Source organism: Oncorhynchus kisutch, linkage group LG16 (assembly GCF_002021735.2).
Source record: "Oncorhynchus kisutch isolate 150728-3 linkage group LG16, Okis_V2, whole genome shotgun sequence".
In the NCBI taxonomy this organism is placed as follows: domain Eukaryota; kingdom Metazoa; phylum Chordata; class Actinopteri; order Salmoniformes; family Salmonidae; genus Oncorhynchus; species Oncorhynchus kisutch.
In genome coordinates this window covers 45,889,636-45,901,513 of record NC_034189.2, presented here as the reverse complement: position 1 = coordinate 45,901,513, position 11,878 = coordinate 45,889,636, and positions in this window count along the sequence as shown.

Sequence of the window (11,878 nt, the reverse complement as noted above, 5' to 3'; positions counted from 1 at the left end):
AGAAGGAGGGTGAAGTGGAGGAGGGTGGGTAGGCTGGGGAGGAAAAGAGGAGAGTGGCGAAGAGGAGGAGGGTGGGTAGGCTGGGGGAGGAGAAGAGGAGAGGGTCAAAGAGAAGGAGGGTGAAGTGGAGGAGGGTGGGTAGGCTGGGGAGGAGAAGAGGAGAGGGGCGAAGAGGGGCAGAGAGGAGGAGGGTGGGTAGGCTGGGGGAGGAGAAGAGGAGAGGGGCGAAGAGGAGGAGGGTGGATAGGCTGCGGAGGAGAAGGGGAGAGAGGTGAAAGGAGGGTTGAGGAGAAGAGGAGAGGGGTGAAGAGAAGAGGATAGGGGTGAAGAGGAGGAGGAGTGAGGAGGAGAGGGGAGGGGAGAAGAGGAGAGGGGTGAGGAGGAGGAGGAGGAGGAGGAGGAGGGGTGAGGAGAAGAGGAGAGGGGTAAAGAGAAGAGGAGACGGGTGAAGAGAAGAGGAGAGGGGGTGAGGAGAAGAGTAGAGGAGCGAAGAGAAGAGGAGAGGGGCGAAGAGAAGAGGAGAGGGGTGAAGAGGAGGAGGGGTGGGTAGACAGTGGGGAGGAGAAGAGGAGAGGAGAGGGGTGAAGAGGAGGAGGGGTGGGTAGACAGAGGGGAGGAGAAGAGGAGAGGGGTGAAGAGGAGGGGGGTGGAGAAGAGGAGAGGGGTGAAGAGGAGGAGGGTGGGTAGACAGTGGGGAGGAGAAGAGGAGAGGGGTGAAGAGGAGAGGAGAGGGGTGAAGAGGAGGAGGGGTGAGGAGAAGAGGAGAGGGGTGAAGAGAAGAGGGGGGAGAAGAGGAGGAGGGGTGTAGGGGGAGTACACACCCATGGAGGGGGAGAGAGGAGAGGAGGGTGAGGAGGAATGTTAAGGGGTGGCAAGGAGGGGGAGTACACATACAGGGAGGGGGAGGTGGAGAAGGGGTGGAGGAGGCTCCCTGCCACTGAGTTTTTAGGTGTGAGAAAAAGGAGAGAGATGGAGTGAGGAGAGCTGAGTGTGTGAGTATGTTTAGTTTAGTCAATATTCACAGGATAAACTATTATCATTATCATATTGTTCATCAGCTATGTGTCTGTGTGTGTTTTACCAGCCGGTTACCTCATCAATAACCTTCAGCTGTTGTATAGGGCCCCCATACTATCACAGTGTCGCTTTGGTTTCATTACCATAGTGTTTGTGAGTGTGTCTGTGTGTGTGTGCCCGGTCACAGTGATTGTTGGGAGTTGGCAGGTTAATAAATCTACAGCTTATTCACAGAGCTACTATAACCTTTACAGAAAGAGAGAGAGAGAGGGAGAGAGAGGTGCAGAGAGAGAGAGGAGGGGTAAGGTGAAAGAGGGGAGGAGGTGAGAGGAGGGCCCTTGTTGTGTCCAAGTGCTCATGCTCGTATGCTGGTACAGTGTGTGTGTGTGTGTGTGTGTGTGTATGTGTGTGTGTGTGCCTGTGTGTGTGTCTGTTTGTGGTGTGTGCGTGTCTGTGTGTCTGTTTGTCTGTGTCTGCATCTCAGTGTCTCTCTGCCTGTGTGTGTGTGTGTGTGTGTGTGTGTGTGTGTGTGTGTGTGTGTGTGTGTGTGTGTGTGTGTGTGTGTGTGTGTGTGTGTGTGTGTGTGTGTGTGTGTGTGTGTGTGTGTGTGTGTGTGTGTGTGTGTGCGTGTGTGCGTGCGTGTGTGTCTGTGTGTCTGTGTCTGCATCTCTGTGTCTCTCTGCCTGTGTGTGTGTGTGTGTGTGTGTGTGTGGACTGCTTTAGGCCTGTAAACCTCTAGTTACCCCTCAGGACTCTCCCAGGCTGCTGGCTATAAATGTTTTAATATACCTGGTGGCTCTATGGCCAAGGTTACTGATAAAACCCAGATGGGGGGAGAGAGGGGGGGGGGGAAAGATAGAAAGAAAAGAGAAAATAGAGAGAGAGGAAGAAAAGCAGGACAGTGTGTTATCTGTTATCATTTGAACCCTTGAACCCTGAATGAATTCCTCTGAACAAAGGTGTTGTGTCAGTGTGTGTGTCTGTCAAGGTTATTATAGTAAACTAAAACTGAAACAAAAACCTAATCATAAAAAAATATTTAGTAAAACAAAATAAAATAATTAACAAACCCGTTTGAAATACTAAAACTATACTGAAAATATTATCTGTGACTCTCAAATAAAAACCATTATGAATTATGTTCCGCCAGCTAAATGCTTCGCTAGTCTCAGTTAACTCAAAACTAAAGGCTTGCGTAACTGGTCAGCTGCTCAATTAAGTTCTGGGTCCATACATATTAAGAGAAGCGATGAAGAGATGCTAGAACGAGGAGTGGAACTGGAACGAGGACCTCCACCCTGCCATGGGCATGTCTCCAGGCGGAATGTCCCCTCCCTTCTGAAATTCTAAAGATGCTAACATCTGCCAATTCCTTATCTGTCTAAATAATCAGTGACTGCTGAAGTTAAAAAGCATTGGATCGAGTTTACCTCCACCATATTTTTGCACCTGTCACAGCGTTATTCCTTTTAAATCCAAGTCACACAAAGATTGACTTTAAAATTGAAACCTGACCAAACCAATAACCTGATTCATCACCTCATCTATTACTTCCCCCAGTGGCAGGAAGTGGCATGACAAAAAAGACGATACAACACAAATGTCTCCTAGCCTCCCACTGTCTAAAACGAAACTATAATAACGTAATATAAATCAAAATATACATATTTTCACGAAGTTAAACTAAAACAAACTAACAAATCAGGTCAAAGAAATTGTATCTGACTTCAGTGATATGCACCCCTTGTTTCACTGCCTCAGCACCCCTCAGTATTGCGCCCTGTCCCCTTCCCGCCCTCTTCCTCCATCTCTACCTCCCTTCCTCGCTCCTTTTCACTCCTAAAGCATGTATCCCACCTAGCAATTTGTTGTCCTTTGGTCTCACTATTTCCTCATCTATGTATCTTTGTGGGAACCTGTCATTCAGGGCAGTTGGGGAAAATAGAGAGCCTGTTTTGCTTTTTATTTAGGCATTAATACCTGTCACATATCAGTTTGCAAACAATGTTTAAAAAAATCACTGACTGAATCACTGACGCATACAAACATGGTCTCTTTTTTGCTTTCTTGAGTAAGGCAGCTCCAAAATGCAGGCGTTTCAGCCTAGCTCAGTGCTTTCTGTGGTGGTGGGGCTAGCCAGCAGAAAATACAGAGCATTGCGCCTGATTGGCTCAGTGTTTTGTCACTCATGGGACAGTACGTCATCCCCAATTCTAAGGTTAGAGCTAGAAAATTTTAGCCCCTTGGGTTCTGCCATAGAGTTATATATGAAGTGCCCATCCAAGAAGGCTCAAGGTCATTGGCAACAGATAGAATGACATCAAATCACGTTAGATCTACAGTAGCTTTGATTGGACTGTCAACAACTTCCTTTCAAAGTCTTAGCTAGCAGTCATCATCACTTGTCGACAATCTACTGGCAAATCCTTTTTAATCCTTGTCATATGAAGAAGAGAAATAATGAAGAGAAATTATAAATCAAATCAAATCAAATGTATTTGTCACATACACATGGTTAGCAGATGCTAATGCGAGTGTAGGGAAATGCTTGTGCTTCTAGTTCCGACAATGCAGTAATAACCAACGAGTAATCTAACCTAACAATTCCAAAACTACTACCTTATAGACACAAGTGTAAAGGGATAAAGATTATGTACATAAAGATATATGAATGAGTGATGGTACAGAGCGGCATAGGCAAGATGCAGTAGATGGTATCGAGTACAGTATATACATATGAGATGAGAAATGTAGGGTATGTAAACATTATATTAAGTGACATTGTTTAAAGTGGCTAGTGATACATTTTTTACATCAATTTCCATCCATTTCCATTATTAAAGTGGCTGCAGTTGAGTCAGTATGTTGGCAGCAGCCACTCAATGCTAGTGGTGGCTGTTTAACAGTCTGATGGCCTTGAGATAGAAGCTGTTTTTCAGTCTCTACTTTGTCTCTATACTGACACTTAGCTTGTTTGATTGCTTTGCGGAGGGAATATAGATACTCCAGTCCGGATCCACAAGAGTCTCCCTCCAGTCCGGATCTGCCAGAGTCTCCCTCCAGTCCGGATCCGCCAGAGTCTCCCTCCAGTCCGGATCCGCCAGAATCTCCCTCCAATCCAGAGGCGCCATTCACTCCAGACTCAACCATCAGTCCAGTGGCATCCTCTAGTCCGTGGTCGGCGGGAGTCCGCACCTTTGGGGGTGGGGGGGGGGGTAATGTCACGCCCTGACCTTAGTATTCTTTGTTTTCTTCATTATTCTGGTTAGGTCAAGGTGTGACATGGGTGATGTATGTGTTTTTGTTCCTGTCTAGTGGTTTTGTATGTCTATGGGTGTTTATTAGTCTAGGTGTTATGTATGTCTATGGTTGCCTAGATTGGTTCTCAATTTGAGGCAGCTGTTTATCGTTGTCTCTGATTGGGAACCATATTTAGGCAGCCATATTCCTTGGGTATTTCGTGGGTTATTGTCTATGGTTAGTTTCCTGTGTCTGCACTTGTTTATATATAGCGTCACGTTCGTTTAGTTGTTTTGTATAGTTTGTTTAGTATTTCTTCGTTAATAGAAGAATGTATTCACATCACGCTGCGCCTTGGTCTCATCCATACAACGAACGTGACAAACGTTAGTAGTTGTGGTGCTTGGCTTGCACGTGTAAATTCAGCAGACTCAACATTCTATAATAGAATTGTGTTATTTGACATGTCACATTAAATGCTTATTTAACGCGTCAAATAGTGTTATATGACGTGTTGCTTTTTGACACGCAAAGACCCAAACGGCGTTCAATGTGTCTCACCCTAATAGTCTATTTTCACCTCCTAATTTCGGCTACTGTTCGAACTTAGTGGTGCACAAATAGCCTATAACCTGTTTAAGAGAAATGTAATCATTGAATATTCTAAGAGCTTTCATTGTCTGTTTATATAGCCCCATTTATTTATCATACGGTTCTGACTTGGTGTACAGGGAGAACACTGTAAGAAAGGTCCATGTCCTGAATTCCGTTGCTGTACATTTCAAAAGTGCTGAACAAATAGTTATATTGACTACATCCATCCTAGCTCGCTCATTAATGTCTTAATCGAAATTACGGATTGCCTCTTATCCGTTTGTCGTCACCTTATGCCATAGTTTGTACATCTCAATTGTCAATAGAAACAACATTTGTTTAAAGAAGTATCAGCTATGTTTTTTTTAAAGGCAGTAAATGAGGCTGAATGAACTGTTTGGCTGCCGGACAAGGCTCCGCTGATTTAGGACAAGGCTCCGCAGGTTTAGGAGTGGTAAGGTGTTGGGACTCTGCTGTTGGGACAGCTTTACGTAGGCCCTAACAGTTTGTGGGCACTATTTGTTACCGTTATAGTGCAATTAATGTATTGTTTAGTGTTGTGTTGTGTAATGGCTTTGCTGGCATGCATCCCACAATTATTTGTTTTGCCCCACCAAGATTGACATGTTAAAATGGCCACAGGTTCTTTATAGAATATATACATTATAATGCTACCATCCGATTCGCTGGTAGTGGAACTGCACACAGGAGAAATTACATATCATTTCTATATTCAAGTCTTAGAATAAATGTTTCTGAAATGAATGACAATACAATTATCCTTAGCAGAAACCATCTAGACCAGGTACCCTCAGGGTGCAATGCCTTCGGGGGTACGCCAAATAAAAATGTGATTCACATTTTCAAACAGTACATTTATATTTTCCAACGGGGCTATACATTTGGGTGAGGTTTTTTCTCACCTGAGTAGCCTCGTCTCACTGCCAAAAGTAAAGTTAAACCATCTAGTGTTCAGTGAAATAACAACACAATGTCAAATACAGATAACCTATTCAAATAATGAACATCCAATCACATTAACCGTTACTCTCTCACAGGAAACCTTCACTCTTGCACAGACATTTAGAAACGGAACATGACCATTTGAAAAATAAGCCACGGGAGATTTTTGAGCGAGAATAAAGATGACTTTCGAGTAGTAAGAAAAGTATAAAAGCAACAGATATCATTAATAAGAAGGGGCTAGAAGCGTCTTATAAGGTGAGCTACTGAATGGCTAGGACAGGCAAGCCCCATGTGGAGGACTTAATTCTTCCTGCTGCCGTGGATATGGCTTGGACAATTCTGGGGGAAAAGGCCCAAAAAACTATACAGACAATGACTTCATCAAACAACACTGTTTCACGACGCATCAGTGACATGGCAGGAGATGTTTTTGAAACAATTACTGCTTCGCATACAAGCCAGTGAATTATATGCGTTACAGCTGGATGAGTCAACAGACGTGGCGGGCCTGGCACAGCTCCTGGTATATGTCCGTTACGTAAATTAAGGAAGACATCCTCTTCGGCAAACCACTGGAAACCAGGACAACATGAGAGGATATTTTTAAAGTACTGGACAGCTTTGTGACATCAAATTGACTTTGGTGGTCAAGATGTGTTGGTATCTGTACTGATGGTGCAAAAGCCATGACAGGGAGACATAGTGGAGTGGTAACACGCGTGCAAACAGTTGCTCCCGATGCCACTTGGGTCCACTGCAGCATCCACCGAGAGGCTCTTCCTGCCAAGGGAATGCCTGACAGCTTGAAAGATGTTTTGGACACTACAGTGAAAATGGTTAACTTTGTTAAATCAAGGCCCATGAACTCTTGTGCATTTTCTGCATTATGCAAGGATATAGGCAGCGACCATGTAAGTTTTACAACATACAGAAGTGCACTGGTTATCAAGGGGCAAAGTATTGACACGTTTTTTTTAAATTGAGAGACGAGATTAAAGTTTTCTTTACTGCCCATAATTTTCACTTGTCTGACCGCTTGCATGATGAGGAGTTACTCACACTATTGGCCTATCTGGGTGATGTTTTTTCTTGCCTGAATGATCTGAATCTAGGATTACAGGGACTATATTCAATGTGCGGGACAAAATTTAGGCTATGATAAAGAAGATGGAGCTCTTCTCTGTCTGCATTAACAAGGACAACAAACAGGTCGTTCCATCATTGTATGATTTTTTTGTGTGCAAATGAACTCAAGCTTACAGACAATGTCAAATGTGAAACAGCGAAGCCCCTGAGTGAGCTGGTTGCACAATTACACAGGTACTTTTCCGAAACAGACGACACAAACAACTGGATTCGTTATACCTTTCATGCCCTGCCTCCAGTCCACTTACCGATATCTGAATAAGAGAGCCTCATCGAAATTGCAACAAGTGGTTCTGTGAAAATTGAATTTAATCAGAAGCCACTGGCAGATTTCTGGATAGGGTTGCGTTTCAGAGTTTCTTGCCGTGGCAAATGGCGCTGTTAAGACACTGATGCCCTTTGCAACCACGTACCTATGTGAGAGTGGATTCTCGGCCCTCACTAGCATGAAAACTAAACATAGGCACCGACTGTGTGTGGAACATGATTTAAGATTGAGACTCTCTCCAGTATAACCCAACATTGCAGAGTTATGTGCCTTTCAAGCAAACCCTCAAGGACACCCTCATTAACCTGTGGTGAGTTATTCACCATTTTTGTTGAACAAATAATGTTTTATATGTAAGATGGCTAAATAAAAAACAAAATGATTTATTATTATTATTATATTACTATTTGTGTCCTTGGCTTATAAGAGCTCTTTGTCACTTCCCACGAGCGGGGTTGTGACAAAAACTCACAATCATTCTTATGTTTAGTAAAGGTATCGTATTATGTGTGTGTGGCAGGCTTACAATGATGGCAAAAAATAACATTTGAGAGTGCGCTGACCCTGGTGCTAGAGGGGGTACGCAGCTGGAGCTTGAATGTTTGAAGGGGTACGAGACTAAAAGTTTGGGAACCACTGATCTAGACCATAATTGTACACCATATTGTATTTAAATGGTGAATGGAAATACTACTGTAATGTCTCTCTCTCTCTCTGTTTCTGTCTCTCTCTATATACAGCTGAAGTCGGAAATGTACATACACTTAGGTTGGAGTCATTAAAACTAGTTTTTCAACCACTCCACAAATATATTGTTAACAAAACTATAGTTTTGGCAAGTCGGTTAGGACATCTACTTAGTGCATGACACAAGTAATTTCTCCAACAATTGTTTACAGACAGATTATTTTATTTATAATTCACTGTATCACAATTCCAGTGGGTCAGACGTTTATATACACTAAGTTGACTGTGCCTTTAAACAGCTTGGAAAATTCCAGAAAATTATGGCTTTAGAAGCTTCTGATAGGCTAATTGACATAATTTGAGTCAATTGGAGGTGTACCTGTGGATGTATTTCAAGGCCTACCTTCAAACTCAGTGCTTCTTTGCTTGACATCATGGGAAAATCAAAGAAATCAGCCAAGACCTCCACAAGTCTGGTTCATCCATGGGAGCAATTTTCAAACGCCTGAAGGTACCGCGTTCATCTGTACAAACAATAGTACGCAAGTATAAACACCATGTGACCACGCAGCCGTCATACCTCTGAGGAAGGAGACGCGTTCTGTCTCCTAGAGATGAACGTACTTTGGTGTGAAAAGTGCAAATCAATCCCAGAACAACAGCAAAGGATCTTGTGAAGGTGCTGGAGGAAACAGGTACAAAAGTATCTATATCCACAGTCAAACGAGTCCTATTTTGACATAACCTGAATGTCTCAGCAAGGAAGAAGCCACTGCTCCAAAACCGCCATAAAAAAGCCTGACTACGGTTTGCAACTGCACATGGGGACAAATATCTTACTTTTTGGAGAAATGTCCTATTTTCTGATGAAAAAAAAATAGAACTGTTTGGCCATAATGACCATCGTTATGTTTGGAGGAGAAAGGGGGAGGCTTGCAAGCCGAAGAACACCATCCCAACCGTGAAGCACGGGGGTGGCAAGATCATGTTGTGGGTCCTTTGCTGCAGGAGGGACTGTGCACTTCACAAAATAGATGGCATCATGAGGTAGGGAAATTATGTGGATATATTGAAGCAACATCTCAAGACATCAGTCAGGAAGTTAAAGCTTGGTCGCAAATGGGTCTTCCAAATGGACAATGACCCCAAGCATACTTCCAAAGTTGTGGCAAAATGGCTCAAGGACAACAAAGTCAAAGTATTGGAGTGGCCATCACAAAGCCCTGACCTCAATCCTATAGAAAATTTGTGGGCAGAACTAAAAAAGCATGTGTGAGTAAGGAGGTCTACAAACCTGACTCAGTTACACCAGCTCTGTCAGGAGGAATGGGCCAAAATTCACCCAACTTATTGTGGGAAGCTTGTGGAAGGCTACCTGAAACGTTTGACCCAAGTTAAACAATTTAAAGGCAATGCTACCAAATACTAATTGAGTGTATGTAAACTTCTGACCCACTGGGAATGTGATGAAAGAAATAAAAGCTGAAATAAATAATTCTCTCTACTATTATTCTGACATTTCACATTCTTAAAATAAAGTGGTGATCCTGACTGACATAAGACACAGAATTTTGACTTTGATTAAATGTAAGGAATTGTGAAAAATTTAGTTTACATGTATTTGACTATGGTGTACGTAAACTCCCAACTGTATATCTCTATCTCTCTGTCTCTCTTTCTGTCTCTCTCTCGTTGTCTATCTCTCTTCTTTCTTCCTCCCTCTCCACAATGACCACAGTAGGTCCACACTATAAAGTAGAAATGATTGAGTTATTATTTATAAAGACAACCTTTCATTTACATGGACAGGAACCAGAATGTCTTATTATGTAGAACATGAAGGTTATAGATCAGGAAACCAACGTTACACAATTATCTATTTTTCTGGTGACTGAAGCAATGGGGATTCAATCCAATTGTTAACTTGGACAACGCATCATTTAAAGGTTATATAAGTGGCACAGCGGTCTGAGGCACTGCTTCTCAGTGCTAGAGGCATCACTACAGACACCCTGGTTCGAATCCAGGCTGTATCACAACTGGCCGTGATTGGGAGTCCCATAGGGAGGCACAGCGTCGTCCGGGTTTGGCCGGTGTAGGCCGTCACTGTAAATAAGAATTTGTTCATAACTGATTTGCCTAGTTAAAAAAAGGTCAAATAAAAAATGTAATAAACCAACTTATTCCTACTCAACCCTATAGGAATAGATTACAATAAGAGTAGTCCTGTGTGAATACAGTAACTCTCCCAGGTCAGGTAGAAGACCTATTTCAGAGGGGGCTATTTTTCAAGCACTGCTCTGGTGCGTTACAACAAACAGAGGATCACAGTTTGGGTCACAGAGAACAAGGTGTTCATTTGTCACGGAGACAGGGGTGCTGTACCAATCGTTCATTATAATAAAGGAAAAGAAAGATGCATGGGAGGTAGTCTGGCCTACACGTGGCTCACACACACACACACACACACACACACACACACACACACACACACACACACACACACACACACACATATATATGAAGTGGGTGGTTAATAATAAGACCATAATAAAGATGCATGGGACCAAACTGTGTGTTGATTAAACAAGAGTCTATGTGTGATTCTACTTGGAGGGAGTGTGTGTGCTGATTAAAACAAGGGTCTATGTGTGATCCTACTTGGAGGGAGTGTGTGTGCTGATTAAAACAAGGGTCTATGTGTGATCCTACTTGGAGGGAGTGTGTGTGCTGATTAAAACAAGGGTCTATGTGTGAGACTACTTGGAGGGAGTGTGTGTGCCTGTCGCTTGCATTTCAGGCCTTTATCACAACTGTTTTCATACATGATAAAATGTTCAACCATTACGCCACCTCACTTGTTCTTTTCAATCAGACTGAGCCCCTGAGCCCCTGGTGGTGAGATGGGAGCAGTTTGGCTGGATTCATGTAGGCGTCATCATCCTCTGTGATGTTGTCACTTCGCAGGGCTGCACTTCTGTTTTTCTCACACACACACACACACACACACACACACACACACACACACACACACACACACACACACACACACACACACACACACACACACACACACACACACACACACACACACACACACACACACACACACACACACACTCTGTCACTTTGCAGGGCTTAGCTTCTGTTTGTGCCTTCTGTCATGCAGGCTGTCCTGGAATTCTGCTGTTGCCATGGCAAACCTACTCTGATAGTACGGCCATTCCACTGTTCTGTGGAAGATCCTCACATACTGCATCTTATGGCCACTGTGGAGCGCAGGTTCAGTACACACACACAAACATGATCAGACACAGAGAATGCATGGAGAAATGGAGCACGAGAGAGGGATTGGGGAGAGAAAGTGATGGGAAGGGAGAGAGATGGATGGGGTGAGAGCGAAAGAGGGAGGGAGGGGGAGGATGGAGAGAGGGGGAGAAGGGGGAGTGGTGATGGAGGAGGGAGGACAAAAGGAGAGGGATTAGGAAGAGATCTTGGTGATTTGCAGTGTTTCTGCTGCCCGCGTGGGGAGGAGAGTTGACTGAGAGAGAGAGGAGAAAAGGTAGAGGAGAGGTAGAGAAGAAAGGACGTGAGCAGAAAACAGGAGAGGATAAGAAGATTAATGGGGAGGCGAGAATGAGAAAGAGAAAGAGAGACAGAGGATAGGAAGGAGAGATATATGTTGGAGGAAGATGAAGGAGAGAGAGAGGTCGAGGAAAGAGGGGAAATAGAGGAGAAATAGTTTGTGGTGACGCATGCATGCAAGAATGCTTTAGATAAAGACCGAAACATCAAACTGTCCTCCTTTAGATTTACAATTGTATTCTGTCAATTCAACTTCATTTATTGTTTTGTTTAATGTTTTATTCCCTTCTGCAACGAACAGCCAACTCATTCTAAATCATATCGACAGTCGTTCAGCCAGGGTTAAAGAGATGCAAGACGCTTTTGATCCATTTT